The sequence below is a fragment of the Diabrotica undecimpunctata genome, chromosome 9 (assembly GCF_040954645.1).
Source record: "Diabrotica undecimpunctata isolate CICGRU chromosome 9, icDiaUnde3, whole genome shotgun sequence".
NCBI lineage: Eukaryota > Metazoa > Arthropoda > Insecta > Coleoptera > Chrysomelidae > Diabrotica > Diabrotica undecimpunctata.
Genome location: NC_092811.1, coordinates 7,387,479 through 7,404,610, shown reverse-complemented (window position 1 = coordinate 7,404,610; position 17,132 = coordinate 7,387,479). Strand labels below are relative to the sequence as shown.

Genomic DNA, 17,132 nt, shown 5'->3' with positions numbered 1-17,132 from the left:
TTTCTGCGTAGGCGTTTACCGTACATCGTCTTGTCAGGTGAGATGTTAAATAGTCAGGATTAAATAATTCTGTTTATAGCAGCATTGCGAAGCATTTCATAGCTGTGGATTCCTGTCCATTGTCGAATATTGCGCAGCCATGACATTTTTTTACGTCCCAGACCTCTCCTACCCTCTATCTTCCCTTCGAGTATCAGTTGCTGAAAAGTATATCTTTCTCCTCGTAATATGTGTCCCAAGTATGCAGTCTTCTTACTTTTTACATAACTAAAAAGTTCCCTATCCTGTAAGTCCGCTCTTCTGAGTACTTCCCCATTTCTGACCCTATCCGTCCATGATATTCTAAGCATTCGACTCAGGCACCACATTTCAAACACTTCAAGTTTGTATATAGCTTCTAAAGAAAACAAAGTGACGCAATAAGTAAATTCGGTCAAAAGTTGGAGAGAAGGTAAGTCTTTATACGAAAATATTTATTTTACTATCTTTTTAGTAAGATTCTTTATTTATTTTATATATATATATTTTATATATATATATATATATATTATATATATATATATTTAGGGATTCTACAGTATTCACTGCCTTCCCTTGCTCAACCGTTTTATCATCTCTCTCTGTTGTTCCATTCTCCATCGTTTAGGCCTCTCTTACTCATGGCGTCGTCTACTTCGTTCCTCCAGGATTTTCGGGGTCGTCCTCTTTTCCTCCTTCTTATGGGGCTCCATTCGGTTATTCTCTTTATCCATCTGCTGTCGCTAGTTCTTCTTGCATGTCCATACCACTTTAATCTTTTTTGTTCTATATATGTTAGTATTTCTGTTTCTATTGATGTTCTATGCTTTATTTCTTCATTACTTCTCCTATCCATTCTTGTTACTCTGCAGCATCTTCGCAGGCATTCTATCTCAGTTTTCAGCCCCATATGTCATAATACTTCGCACTAATGTTTTATAAATCTGCGTTTTTGTCTTCATATTTAGGTGTCTATCCCACCATACTGAGTTAAGTTGTCGGATTGCTGTTCTTGTTTGTCCTAATCTTTGTGTAATTTCTTCCTCTGTTGATGCCTTTTTCGTGATTATAAACCCCAGGTATTTGAATTTATCCTTTCCTTTGATTGTTAGGTTGTTATCAATCTGTAGATCTTCTATGTCTTCTTCACTTGTAGATAGGTACTCTGTTTTCGCGAGGTTAATATCTAGGCCAGCCTTGGTATATTCTTCTTGTAGTTTCTTCATCATGTAGCTGAGGTCGTCTTGTTCTTGTGCAATCACTACCTGATCGTCTACAAAGCTTAACGTATAAAGGTATTCGTTCCGTACCGGTACTCCCATGCCTTCGCATTTTCTTTTCCATGTAGTCAAGGCTTTTTCTAAGTATATTTTGAATAGGGTTGGAGATGTGGAACAACCCTGTAGGAGCCCTTTTGTTGTGGTGAAGTCTCCTATGATTCTTGTTCCCATTTTAATGGACACTTTATTTTCTTTATACAGAGCTTTTGTAGCTTCTATGAGCTCCGTCGTTATTTCTAATTTGTACATTGCCTCCCATAGTTCTGACCTTGGTACAGAGTGATACGCCTTTCTCAGGTCCACAAATGGCAAGTGTATATCTCTATTTTTTGCTTTTTTCCTTTCCAACAGTTGTTTCAGTGTGTATATGTGGTCTATGCATGATCTTCCTGCCGTGAAGCCTGCCTGATCCTCCCCGATTTTGCCTTTTATCGCTTGCTCTATCTTTTCTCGCAGTATCTTCCCATATAATCTTCCTATTAATGATATTACGCTTATTCCTCTGTAGTTTTCGCATCGTTTTCTATCTCCTTTCTTAAACATAGATGTCATATATGCCTCCGTTCATTCCTTTGGGAGCTGTTCTCTATTTATGGCTTTCTGAAATATCCATTGTATCATCCGGTGTAATTTTTTTGATCCGTATTTTATAAGCTCAGGTGAGATGCCTCCAGGTCCCGGTGCTTTCTTATTTTTGATTGCTTTTATGACCGTTCTCATTTCCCTATCTGTTATTTCTATTTCGTGTTGTGGGAATCTGCTTCGTCTTCGCCTGTTTTCTTTTCCAATGAATTGTGGTCTTTGTTCTGTTATTAGTTCCTTGTAGTAGTCCTTCCATTCTTTGTCCTGTATATTTCCTAATTTAATTTTTTCTTACGAGTTTTGTTTCAATCCTCTCAGTACTTTCCATGACTCCGAAGTTCTTGTACCTCCTATATATGTTTCAATATTTAAGCAGATTCTTTCCCATTCTTCATTCTTTTGCTGTGTTATTTGTTTTTTCACTTCTCTATCTTTTTCTCTATTAGATATTATATTACACTACTGTTTGTATTTAGTTGTATCTAAAATCACTATGTATTACAGAGGGTAAGCCAAAATTAAGCGTATGTAAACTCATACGTTAGGATGTCATGACCATTAGTTTTCTTATGTTTGTAGTTTTATACGTAGGTTTTTTTTAAAAGAACATTTACTGCCAAAGAGCTAATTAGACCCCTTAAGGAATCTTAGAGTGCTAAGGGTGCACAATTAATAGACCCTACAATTAAGAGACACGGATGTCAATGAAGTTCCAGGGGAAGAAAATCTGCTGAATACTAATAGCGTGAATTTACTGGGCTCAGGTCTACTAGCAGAAAGTTCTCAGTTAAAGACAATTACACACTACCGTGAAAGGATTAAATGGAGTTTGGAACCTTTAACTTTAAAAATAGGTTTAAAAAAAAAACGGGTTGAAGAAACAAAGAACATACCAAAGCCTAAAAAATTTAAAGTCGAAAAAACAAGACGTTCGTGAAAACCCTTGAATTTTGAAGAAGAGTTGAAAGAGAATTCTAATTTAAAAACAAAAAATAATTTTCAAAATCGACATTAATCTTAAATAATACGATTAAATCAGGGGGTCGCCCAATATTTTTTTTGTTCCAATAGAAGCGATGATCTTCTCACATCGTATAATTTCGAATAATAAAATTATAGTTTTGTGAAAGCCTAGCGTATGAATATTTAGACAGCTGTTGAAAGCTATCAGATGTCGCTATTTGCGTCCATTCGAAGCCCTATTAGAGTTGCTTCCTAAGATACAATAGATTTATTTTCACGTTCAGAGCGACTGTGAAAGCCGTTCTGAAGAGGCCTATTAGGCCGAAATACGTATAAGCGTATGCACAGGCGCCCTGTACGTGAAATCAAATCTTAACTGTCTTTTCCTTTTTAAAGATAGAATCATTGAAAAATGCACAGAATATTAAAAGAGTATTATAGTCCATAAGACTTCATAGTGAACCAAAGACGTGAGACGGAGAATAATTCGTTTATTAAATTTGTCTAAATGTTATGTCTTGATAAGTCCCTAACAATTATAGAATTTTATAATTGCAAAGTTAATTTTTGTCTTTGATATCTTTGTCTTTTATCCAGTCCAGATCTATTATCGTAAGACTTACTTTATGTCCCTCCATTATTGCCGTATCTTTATACCGAATCGTAGTGTAGCGTTATATTTTCTCGTCTTATCACAAAAATAAGAACTCACTCTCAACCCAGATCCTAATCTTGACTACAATCGCGACTTAACGACACAAGAGCAAAGTTTTAGGTATCATAACTCATCGTACTAAGGCAAACCAATTAAAAATAATGTGATTAACAAGTTAAAGTGGCACTTCGCTCATTTTGCAGCGTGAAAAAGATAAAACCTTCAACGGTTTAATTAGAACCACCACTCTTAACGGAACTTGCGCTAACTTTGTTAAGATTCCTACAAATGAAAAGTTTTATTTTGAATTTCAATTAATTTACGATGGTTAAGGTTATTTATTTTGGTGCGTAATGAAATTATTTAGGTCAAATCTCAAAAAAAAAGTTTTCTTTAAAATTGAAGTCAATTTTAGGAGTTCCGATTTAACTATATTTTTTAATCAAGAGCTAGAAAGAAGAAAAAGAAAACAGAAGTATTTATTCAAAAAACTTTTTGTTGTATATTTGTTTTAAGAATTAATATTTTATTAACTCAATTTTAGAGTTTAGGGATGGTTTGTATAGGTAGTGTTTTTTGTGTTTGAGATGTAATGTACCTACCTACTCACATGTAAGATAATTAAAGTATCTATGTATTTCTATATAGTTTTTAGTCACCTGGTATATGTTATTTACAATTATGAAAAGTTCTCATGTATAATCACTAATAGTTATTTGCTGTTAGAAATCAGAATCAATACTCTTCATAAATATTTTCCTATTTAGAATAAATAAGTTTCGCTAGTTTATTCACCTAATACTTCGTATCTATGGAATAATAATAATTTATTTCTCTTATTTCTTTGTTCGATAAGCTATCCGTATTTGCTATTTTAATATTAATATTTGAGTCCAATCTCTTGTACTCAAATCCATCCAGAAACATCGTTAAATAATTGTAGATAACAGAACTTATATATTCATAGTTTTAAGAAATAACAAGCAGAGTGTAATTTTCATCCTCTAATATAATAAATTTATACATGTCAATATATTCTGTTTAATTCCAAAACAAAGAGTTAGTCCGGAGAAGAAATAAACGCATAGTATTCCATAACAAAATTTGGTGTCAGAACGTGGGATATTAGTAGCAGAGTTCCTCTGATTGCTGATAGAAGGAGAGCTGAGGAATTTTTGAATTGACTTGTTTCCTTCGAGGAATCATTCAAAAAAAAACTGTCAGTGTGGAAAAATCGCCACTACAACTAATTACATTGGGGTCCAGTACATCCAGTTCGAAATCCAGTTCCAGTCATAACCCAATTGTAGTTCCATCGGAAGTAGAGGTGAACCCGTGGAATAATAGACTATGCGACCAACAACAATATTCTACTTGTAAGTACATTCTATCTTAAATTCTGTCTCATATTTTAAAAATCTTGTAAACGTATGTCTACTTTATATCCTGATATAAGTAACTTATTTGACGAACAAATACCTTCTCCCGACTCAAATTCTCTTTCAAATTCTTCTACTTCTAATTCAAATAAAATGTCAGTATCAATTGAAATAGCTGAAAAACTTCTCATTCGATTTGATGGTACAAAATCAAAATTATACGAATTCATAGACAATTGTGATAAAGCATACAATTTAGTAAATCCGCAATCCAAACCCATCTTATTAGCCATTATAGAAACTAAATTAACCGATAAAGCTAGGGCCATAACTAGAAACAGAACATTTGACGAATGGAAAGATTTAAAAGACTTCTTATTAGATGCTTATTCTGAACGCCGAACTGAAGGTCAGTGGCAATTGGAATTACATTCCTTACGTCAGATGCCCAGTGAAAATGTAATGTCATTTGCAAATAAAGTTGAAAATTGCTATATAAAATTAATAAATACACTTGATCCAGACTTATCTCCAGATGCAAGAAATGCATGTACTAAACTCTTAAAAACTCAAGCACTAAATGTCTTTATTAGAGGATTAAACAAAGACCTCTCTATTTTAATCAAAGCCCGAAATCCAGATTCCTTAGAAAGAGCTGTTGCTATAGCAATTGCCGAAGAACAAGAACAGTTATCAAGACAAGAAATTTTCAGACCATTCTGTAATATTTGCAAACGAAATAACCATTCCTCAAATAACTGTCGATATAAAAACAATTCAGATAGAAATGTTAGACATCTTCAAAATTCTAGTTTCAAAACCCAAAATATCCTAATTCAAATCTTCAAAGGTCAAATTCTCAAAATCAAAATTATAAACCTTCAAATTCAAATTCCAATTCTGATTTTCCTCCAAACTTAAGAAAAGAAAATACCAACACTTCCCAACGTTTTTGCAGATACTGCAAAAAACCAGGTCACGTTATAGAAGAATGTAGAAAACGCGAATTTAACAATAAAAACAAAAATCCAACAAATTCTTTAAACTTCCAGAATCCTCGACAACCAACGGTCGATTCTCGAGGAGTTCGTTCAGTTCAGGCCGTATCACAACCATCAACTTCTCAGTCACTTCCTATGTAGATTTACCCTTAGTAAATAATTCTAATCCATCCTCTTGCAAGTTTCTAATCGATACAGGCGCAGATATTTCTTTAATTAAATATTCAAAAATACTAAACATTCCAAAAATTTATTCTAAGTCTATTACTCTACGAGGCATTGATAAAAATGTCTTAAATCCAAATAAAACTATATGTAGTTGTAACGTAAATTTCAAGATAAAAGATTTTGTCCAAACTCATGTTTTCTATGTCGTAGAAGACGATTTTCCTCTTCATTTCGACGGTATATTAGGTAGCGATTTTTTTGAAATAAATAAATGCCAAATTGATTATAAAGAAAATAAATTAAACTTTAAAAATTGTTCTATTTCAATCGAATATATAAAATCTCCATTAAACAATGACAATGACGAATTTCTGAGAGATCAAAATATCGAGACAAGTTCTAATATCGATGAAATATTTCCTTATGATGCTAAATCCATAGAGGATCATTCTTATTTAGAAACCAATGATATCCAAATAACCTTAAGTAGTGAAGAACTACTATCCAATCCAATTCAATCTAAATCTAACTCTAAATCCAAAGAAAATTCAAGTCCAAAATGTGTAAAATCCACTGAGATATGCACAAATAAAACTTGTAACTCTTCACGAAATCATAAATCAAAATCCTGTTCAGAAGAAAAATCCTGTTCAGACGATCTTATACTAAATCAAAACTCTAATTCTAACTCAAGAAGTAATAAAACTATTCTATCCGCAAGAACTGAAACAATTGTTCAAATTAAAGTAATAAATAATGAATTAAGCGAAGGATTATGTCCCGAACGCGAAATCTTTAAAGGTGTATTTTTATGTCCTAGTGTTGTTAAAGTAAAAAATGATTTCTTTTTAACCTCAATCGTAAACACTACTGAAACGGATGTTGAATTAAACGATATTCAAGTAGCAATAGAAAAAATTCCAAATTTACAAAACAATGCAAATATACGAAAAATGTCTTCTTATAAAGATAATACGAATTCTAACAGAATTGCTAAATTAAAAAATGCCTTGAGAACAGATCATTTAAATAGTGAAGAAAAATCATCTTTAATTTCTATTTGCAAGGAGTACAATCATATCTTTTATCTGGAAGGAGATCAACTTACCAGTACAAATGCCATAACTTGCAAAATTCCTTTAAATTCTAATGTACCTATTAGCACTAAATCATACAGGTATCCTGAAGTACACAAACATGAAGTCGAAACTCAAATAAAAGGTATGCTAGATCAAGGTATTATCGAAGAATCAACTTCGCCATGGAATTCGCCCCTTTGGGTTGTGCCAAAAAAGGCCGATGCTTCAGCAAAGAAGAAATGGCGAATTGTTATAGACTATCGACGACTAAATGATATTACTATAGGAGATTCATTTCCACTTCCGAATATAGTCGATATATTAGACCAATTGGGTCATTCAAAATATTTTTCAACAATAGATTTAACATCAGGATTTCACCAGATCAAAATGGATCCTGAGGATTCTCCAAAGACTGCTTTCTCAACTCCGTCTGGACATTATCAATATTCACGAATGCCATTTGGATTAAAAAATGCTCCCAGTATTTTTCAAAGGCTAATGAATACTGTCCTCTCAGGAATACAAAATTACAGATGTTTTGTCTATCTCGACGATATAGTCATTCATGCCGATACATTAGAAAATCATAATAAAAGATTAAAAGAAGTATTCGAAAAATTGTCTACATTCAACTTAAAAATACAACCAGATAAGTGCGAATTTTTTCGTCGCGAAGTAATGTATTTAGGACATTTAATAACTGAATTTGGTGTCAAACCGGACGAAAAAAAGGTATGTGCTGTTACAGATTTTCCTATACCCAGAACACAAAAAGATATTAAGAGCTTTTTGGGTCTCACTGGTTATTATAGACGCTTTATAAAAAATTTCAGTGCTTTAACACAACCTTTAACAAAACTGCTGAGGAAAAATGTTGAATTTAATTGGACAAGCATTCAACAACAGTCATTTGAGAACCTGAAATCAATACTTTGTTCAGAACCAATACTTCAGTATCCAGATTTTACCAAACCCTTTGTCTTAACAACGGATGCTAGTAATTATGCAATAGGGTCCATACTTTCTCAAGGTAAAGTACCAGATGATTTACCTATTGCTTATGCTAGTCGTACCTTGAACAAAGCGGAATCAAACTATAGCACAACAGAAAAAGAATTACTTGCAATTGTATGGAGTGTTAAACACTTTAGACCATATTTGTACGGAAATAAATTTTTCATTTATACGGATCATAAACCACTCACATGGCTATTTAATGTAAAAGATCCCGGATCAAGACTCGTTAGGTGGAGATTAGCATTAGAAGAATATAGCTATGAAATTATTTATAAACCAGGTAAATTAAATCAAAATGCTGATTGTTTAAGTCGTCCTCCTTTAACCATATCTGAAACAAATATTTGCGAAGAAAACAAAAACCCGGCAACAATCACCTTACAAATAAACAAAATGAGTAAAGAAAATAATGACACTTATTCACAGTTCTTATCTAAATCCGAAACTATATTAATAACAAATGATAATATAAAAGAAACAAATGAAAAGATTACATCATTTTCACAAAATTTAGCATTGTTTGTTTCCGTAGATTTAAATTTTAATGAGATCGTTCAGAAACAAATAAATAAACAATTCAGTCATATAGAAAAATTGAAAGCCAAAAATCCAAGACTAAATGACATTATATATATTTCTGATCAAAATAAAAACTTTTATTACATATTTATAAAAAATAATTATTGGGACAATACCTCTTATGAAGATATATTTAATTCCCTAATAAAATTAAGAGACTGGTTATTAAACGATAAAATATTAAAAATTTGCCTACCCAGAATAACTTTTAGCTACGATAAATTAAGTTGGGGAAAAATTAGATCTATGATTAGATTTATTTTTAGAAAAACTGATATATCTATTATCATTTATCATGATATACTAACAAATCCTGAACCTGAGGAAATAACTACAATATTACAAGAGAATCACACTAGTCCTACGGCTGGACACTCTGGTTTTCATCGGACATACAATCGTATAAAAAAACATTTCAAATGGAATAATATGAAAAATGATATTAAAAACTTTATAAAAACCTGTGAATCTTGTCAGAAAAATAAACTCGTTAGAAAAAAATTCGTAAAGCCCATGGAGATAACAACAACAAGCTCAAATCCATTAGAAAAAATATTTTTAGATATAGTAGGTCCTTTACCTTTAACCGAGTCAGGTAATAAGTTCATATTAACATTACAAGATGACTTAACAAAATTTTCTCAAGCTTATGCAATTCCGAATCATGAAACCAAGACTATCGCTGAAAATCTGGTTCGTGGATTTATTTGCAAGTTTGGAAAACCCGATATAATAGTTACTGATCAAGGCCGAGATTTTACTTCCAAATTATTTTCTCAAATCGCCAAGCTTTTTAAAATCAGACATATAAATTGTACTGCTTATCATCCAGAATCAAATGCTGCATTAGAAAGGAGTCACGCTACTTTAGCAGACTACCTTAAACATTATATTAAAGCTGATCAATCCGATTGGGACGAATGGCTAGATTTTGCTATGTTTTCATATAATACAACTAATCATACTTCAACCAAATTCACACCATATGAACTAATATTTGGATATACACCTAATCTACCTAGCAGTATAATACGACCAGTAGAACTCAAATATACATATGAAGATTATTTAGATAATTTAACACTTAAGCTTAGAAAATCTCATGAGTTAGCAAAAACGAATCTATTAGAATCTAAAGTAGTCAGTAAAAAATATTATGACCAAAAGATTAATGACACCGTTTTCTTAGAAGGACAATTAGTATATCTCCAAAATGAGCAAACAAAGAAGGGTCAAACCAAAAAACTTACACAAAATTATAATGGACCTTATAAAATTCTAGAGATAAATTCTCCTGTCAATTGCACAATTTTAGTAAATAAAAAACCAATAAAAGTTCACATGAATAGATTGAAACATGCTTTTGTTTCAGGTATGCAATAATATGGCTGACAAATAGTGAACAAATTCACAAGAAATATACCAATACTCCTATCAACAAATCACCTGGAATCTATTACGAACACATAAAAAATGTTCAATTTATTGAAACTCATTGGAACATATTAAGTCATATTCCTTTACAACCTTTTACAGACAAATTAAATTTTGTAGATCTCACCTATCAAAAAACATTAAGACTGTGTCAAAACAAACCAGTTCTTATTGAATTACGATTATGCGATACTTCACTAAAACTCTTAGGACAAATCATACCTAGACTCTTTCAAGATGAACAAACTTTAAAAAACATAATTCTGCATGAACATTTTAGACCAAAACGCGCTCTATTTAATGCAATTGGATCTGTTTTCAGGACCTTATTCGGTACCTTAGACAGTGATGATGCTGAAAATTTCAATAATGCTATTAACAAAGCTGAAAGTAACGAAAATCATCTTCTTGATTTACTAAAACAACAAATTCATGTAGTAAAAGCCACGATTGCAAATTTTAATAACTCTATTACAAATCTAGACCGAAACAAAGTGATTTTTGATAAAAATTTTGAATCAATTACCAATTACACAGATAAAATGAATAATAAATATTTTAATTTAGATTTAAAACAAAAAATTGAAGAACATTTTACCTTACTAACTTTCTTTATAACAGAATTACAACAAGAATATTCTACTTTAATAAACGTTATTCTATTTGCAAGAAATAATAACCTTCATCCTTCTGTTATAACACCTGAGCAACTAATTCAAGAATTATCTAAAACGGTAACGCATTTACCTAGTACATCGACTTATCCATTTCCATTGACTATCGATTATGCTCATAAATATTTCGATATCATTTTACTTAAATATATATATTTTGATAACAAGATTTTAATTACGGTTAGTATACCTTTGGTTAGTAATACTCCTTATTCTCTTTTTAAACTAATATCTCTTCCTATAATTCATCCAACATTAAAGAGACTTACCTTTATTCTTCCATCTGTCAAATATCTTGTTCTTTCAGAAAATAGAAACATTTATGTTACTATTGATACATTAGAAGACTGTTATTCATTAGATGAAGAAAAACTTATTTGCAAAAATCCTGATACTTTCCGATTTACACACACTAATCCAATTTGTGAAACTGAATTGTTAACTTCAATAACAAACATACCATCTAGTTGCGATACTCGTATAATTCAAACAGAATATGAAATTTGGCATAAATTAAACAAACCAAATTCTTGGATATATGTTTTACCCAAACCAACAGATTTAACTTTAAGCTGTCAGACTAGTACGCCAATATCTATTGTTCTTTCAAACACAGGTATTTTTTCTACTTCGAATAATTGCAAAACTTACACCGGATCAACTATTTTGATATCTGTCTCAAATCCAAAAGAAAGTAATTTTCAGTCTATCATTCCAGATTTATCCCTTCCAGAAGTCTGTTGTGATGATATTAAGATAAATAATGAATCCAAATTACACCTTGTTCCCTTACAATTAAATAATCTCGATCGAGATGCATTAAATTTAGCAAGCCATAAACTAGATAATTTAGAGAAAATGACCTCAGAAACAAATATTAATTTTTCAGACACAATAAAAAATAGTTCTTATTTCACTTATGCAATCTTATTTTTGATAAAATGTATGTTACTTTATATTTTATACAGGATAATTAAATATTTTTACCGACGATTTCGTAGAAATCCGTCACATAGTTGTCAACAAATTACAAATTGTTTAACACTAAATATATGTCAAAGTAAACGAAAACATGTACATGAGACAGATTTAAGTATAGATTGTAAACATAATAAAGACAATAATTATAGTGAATCCAAAAAGTGTGAAGAGACTAGTTTCACAGAGACTACACCGATAAGACGAAGTGAAAGACTATCGAGACTAAAAGAAACTATTTAAATGTGTTAAAATAAAATAATAATGTATACAAATGTTTTATACCATTTAAATGAAAATTCATTTTACAATTATTTTCATTCTTACAAAAGGAGGTGTAATGTACCTACCTACTCACATGTAAGATAATTAAAGTATCTATGTATTTCTATATAGTTTTTAGTCACCTGGTATATGTTATTTACAATTATGAAAAGTTCTCATGTATAATCACTAATAGTTATTTGCTGTTAGAAATCAGAATCAATACTCTTCATAAATATTTTCCTATTTAGAATAAATAAGTTTCGCTAGTTTATTCACCTAATACTTCGTATCTATGGAATAATAATAATTTATTTCTCTTATTTCTTTGTTCGATAAGCTATCCGTATTTGCTATTTTAATATTAATATTTGAGTCCAATCTCTTGTACTCAAATCCATCCAGAAACATCGTTAAATAATTGTAGATAACAGAACTTATATATTCATAGTTTTAAGAAATAACAAGCAGAGTGTAATTTTCATCCTCTAATATAATAAATTTATACATGTCAATATATTCTGTTTAATTCCAAAACAAAGAGTTAGTCCGGAGAAGAAATAAACGCATAGTATTCCATAACAGAGATTATAATTTTGTTTATACAAAATCAAGTTATTTATAAATTCACGTGTGATAAATTTGATTATAAGTGCAGTTGGTGTTAAATGTGCTCAATTTTTGCAAAGGTAGATAGTGTTCCCACAGAAAACAAAGACTCTTGAGAAATATCGACCTCTTCTTTATTCCTGGGTGGTCTGCAAAGGGTTTTGACAGGTCAAGTTGAAGTATCCTCTGCGTTGATTCTATTTTAGATAGATTCTTAATATTATTTACATTGATAAAGAAATAAAACACACTCTTAAAGGTGGAAAGTCCAGCCAAGAGTCTAGGTGTGGCTGTCAATCTTTTAGTCTTAGGTCTCCGTTGATAAAGTTCATTGTTGTACCTAAATCTCCATACTCTGTTTTCTTTAATAGGTCCAAATATTTCCTCAGGACTTTTCTTTGAAAGAGTTCCAGCTTTCCTTTTATGTCTTTTGTCATCAGACATAATGTCTCACTCCATAACCTACTATTGGTCTGATAATGGTTTTGTATTCTGATTTTCGATCTCCAGTGTGTGTTATTGAAGCTAAACACATGGGCGAGTAAAACGTAAGCTTTCTTTTCTCTTTCTAATTCTTTGTTGAATTTCTGATTTTTCTATTTCATTCGTGTTTAATGCAACTCCCAGATATGTGAAGCTTTCTACAGTTCCAATATCGTCCTCTAATTCAACTGTGTGTCTGTTTCCCCTAGATCTTGCATATGTTATCTTTTAAATATTTATCTCTAGTCCAATTTTTTTGCCCCTGTTTTTAATTGTCAATATATTCTTGCTGCCTCTTCTGTTCTGCGAGACATAATGCAAGTGTCATCGGTATAGGCGGCAATCTGTATTGATTTATTTGTTAGGAGATTACCTCTTCCTATATTTAGCTGTTTTATTACTATTTGAAAATCATGTTGAATAGTGTCTGTGCGATCCCATCTCCTTGCTTTAATTCTTTGACTATTGACAAGTTCTTAGTGAGCTTATTTTGTACTCTGACAGATAACGTCAACAGAAAAGAATTCAAGGCAAACACAAGACAATGCAGAAGTCAGAATGGCGATCTATTAAGAGCAAGGAAAGATGTATTGATGAGATGGGTAGAATACTTTAATCAGGCACTTAATATAGAGGAAGAAGAAGAAAACCTATAAAAAGAAAGAGATGAGGTAAGAAAAACAGACGAGAGGGAAAAGGAACCACCAACGATTCTTGAAGATAAAGATGCAATTAAAAAACTAGCTAGAAACAAATCACGCGGAATAGATAATCTCCCAGCTGAACTATATAAAGAAGCTGGCCATGATACCAGAATGGCATTACAGCAGGTTATAAAAGAAATATGAGGAGCGTCCACACACAACTACACATGTCCACTTACAGTAGTTTTGAAATATGTTACAAAAACTGTTTGCACAATGGAAAGTAATTTTTATTTGACGAAAATGTCAATAAGTATACTTACGTGCACACTGATTTGAATACAGTTCCCTTCAAAATGCGCGGTCTGCTGGAAGGTAGCTATGCCCTCGAACTGGAAAATGTAATATTATAATTTTGACTGACGCAGGAGATTCTAGAAGCCAATAGGCCAAAATATGCATTATATACGAATTTTTGTTTTGACCACCACAACCATCACAAAAAGCCGTATTGGCTCACAATTTGTTAGATCCAAAGAGCGTAAATGGTGTATTAAGGCTGATCCAACTTCAGTGGAACCTCCTTTGGCTTGCGACTCGTCCCAGGTATAAAACGATGGATGTTGACTGTTCATTCCAACACAACAAAATGCGTTTGTTGGAGTTTTCGGAAGTGGATGGACCTGCTGCAAATCAAAAGCGAACGAAATGCTTTTTGAGGGAGACTCTTTCGCTAATTCGTAAAATGCATTAGAGTAAGGTTAAAGATTATTATGTAGCTCTTAAAAATTCGCAGAACAAAAACAACGTATTTGAAACGAAATAATTGTACGCTGCGTGCTAGCACTTTATATATTAACCACAGATGCAAAACGTGGAGATATCGTATTTTTTTTGTAAACAAGCACTTTAAAATATTATAAAGGATTAGTATTGCCCTCTATGACCAAGTATCCGCACACAAAATAGGTAAAAAAGCCTATTATAGAAAACTTTGATTTGTAGACATGTGCTGTTTTGAAAAAGAATTTTCACTAGTCCATATTATGAACTCATTTACATGAGTAGTTTTGTTTGAAATATACAATCAAATTACTCAATTGGCACCTGTGCTGTTTTGCTCGGATATGTATGTCTTTCTATGTGTTTATTACGGGACAAGATGTATTTTGCTTGATTCTGACCTGATATTCTTGTTCAGTTTAGGAATTTCTATAGAATCCCACTATTATCTCATTTTCACTTAATGATGGGCATGTGTCGTTTTGAATAGACGCTCCTCATATGGACAAAGAAATCCCACCCCAATAATTGGAAGATTGGAATACTTTGCACTATACACAAAAAAGGAGATACCTTTAAATGCTCTAACCACGCAGGAATTACGCTTCTAAATGCAGCGTTTAAAATATTTTCCACAGTACTATGTCACCGTATATATAGAACGGATAGTAGGAAAATACCAAGCTGGTTTCAGATGTGGTAAATTGACAATTCATTAGATTGAAACAAATTTTGGAAAAATTACTTAAATATGGTATTGATACTCATTACATATTTACAGACTACAAAGCAGCCTACGACTCTGTGAATAGTAGAGACATGTTCTAAGCACTGAAGGAGCTAGGAATATCAAATCAGTTGATAAATTTAACAAAACTAACTATTAAAAAAGTTGAATGTAGAGTACGAAATCAGGGAAAACTGTCTGAAGACAGAAGAGAGACCCTCTCTCCTGTATACTGTTCAATATGGCTCTGGAAAAAGTAATACGTATGTCACAAATAACAACCACTGGTTCAATTTCACTGGATAATAAATCAGTGCAAATCCTGGCCTATGCTGATGATATCAATATTGTTGGGAGAACGGAAAACGCTGTACGAGAGGCGTATGCAGCATTAAAAAAACCAGCTACAGAAATGGGTTTATTAATAAACACCAACAAAAGCAAGTATATGAAAATATGCACACAACCACAAAGACTACGACCACTTGTTATAAAAAACGATGTCATCGAAGCAGTAAACGAATTTGTATACCTATGAGCGTTCCTTAACACTGACAATAACACTACCGCAGAGATAAACTGCAGAATTTGCATGGCCAACAGATGCTATTTTGGGCTCAATCTCCTCTTTAAATCCACGATTATATCGATAAATACAATAATAAAACTCTAAAAAAACGTACAGTCCTAAAATACGGTTCAGAGACCTGGACTCTAACAAAATATAATGAAAACATGTTAGGATGTTTCGAAAGAAAAGTACTAAGGCGAATTTATGGAGCAGTGAATGACAATGGATTGTGGAGAAGACGATACAACTTCGAACTTTATAGAATATACTAAAAACCTGATTTCTTAAAACATATTAAGATAGAACGTCTGGGGTGGATAGGGCATGTAATGCGGATGGAACAAAATGACCCAGCTAGAAAAACGCTCTTTGATAGACCCATTGGTCAGAGAAGAAGAGAAACATCTAAAACAAGGTTCTTTGATAACATCGATAAAGACATGAGAAATATAAGAATACGTGCTTAGTGGAGAAAGGCGATAGATAGGGACGATTAATTGAGTCGTAGGCCTGTTTTTATTCTATGAATATATTGTGAACATCAATGTCATATTCTCATGATTTGTTAAGAATTTTTTTTACTGTGAATGGCTGATTAGTTTTTTCTTTTCTTCGATAATCTTTTCATCATTCCAAATCTTGTTCTTAAGCATATTTATTTGTCCTACTAGGTGTTCGCCACTTAATTTTTATAGTTCAGAGGGAATCTTGTCAATACCTGAAGCCTTATTATTATTTTACTAACCCCTTAAATTGCCAATCTAACTTTCCTACGGTTCCGATATAGAAAACTGTTTCGAGTAGGGACTTATGTTCACTGTGGGCAATCTAAGTCCAACGGTACATACCTAGATAATTTAACAATTTCAAGTAGGTATGGTTTAACTCATTTAAACCCAACCACTGATTAGTATTTTTTTATTTTTTACTCTATGAATATTTTTTAGAAATTTCCCCAACGGTCTCATTACTCTGTGAATTTCTATCGTATCGAATGCTTTGTGAAGGGTTAGGGAAGCTAGGACCAATGGTCGATTGTATTTGATGGATTTATCTATAATGCCTTTTATGCAGTGAAGATGGTCGTTGTTGCCAAAGTTTTTAATATAAACGTTCTTTAATAAAAGTCCTTTTAAGTAAACCCAAATATTATCCAGATTGTGCTTATCTGAAAATAAATTCATTTACTGAATCCATCTTGGATATTAGATTTACTTTTACAAATCTCACTACGAGTGTTT

General features: G+C 32.0%; 1 protein-coding gene across 1 annotated transcript in view; it reads left to right on the top strand.

Moving 5' to 3' along the window:
* mtt (mangetout) overlaps positions 1–17,132 on the top strand; it is a 750,264-nt gene that overhangs the window by 317,998 nt on the left and 415,134 nt on the right. The window lies entirely within an intron of this gene.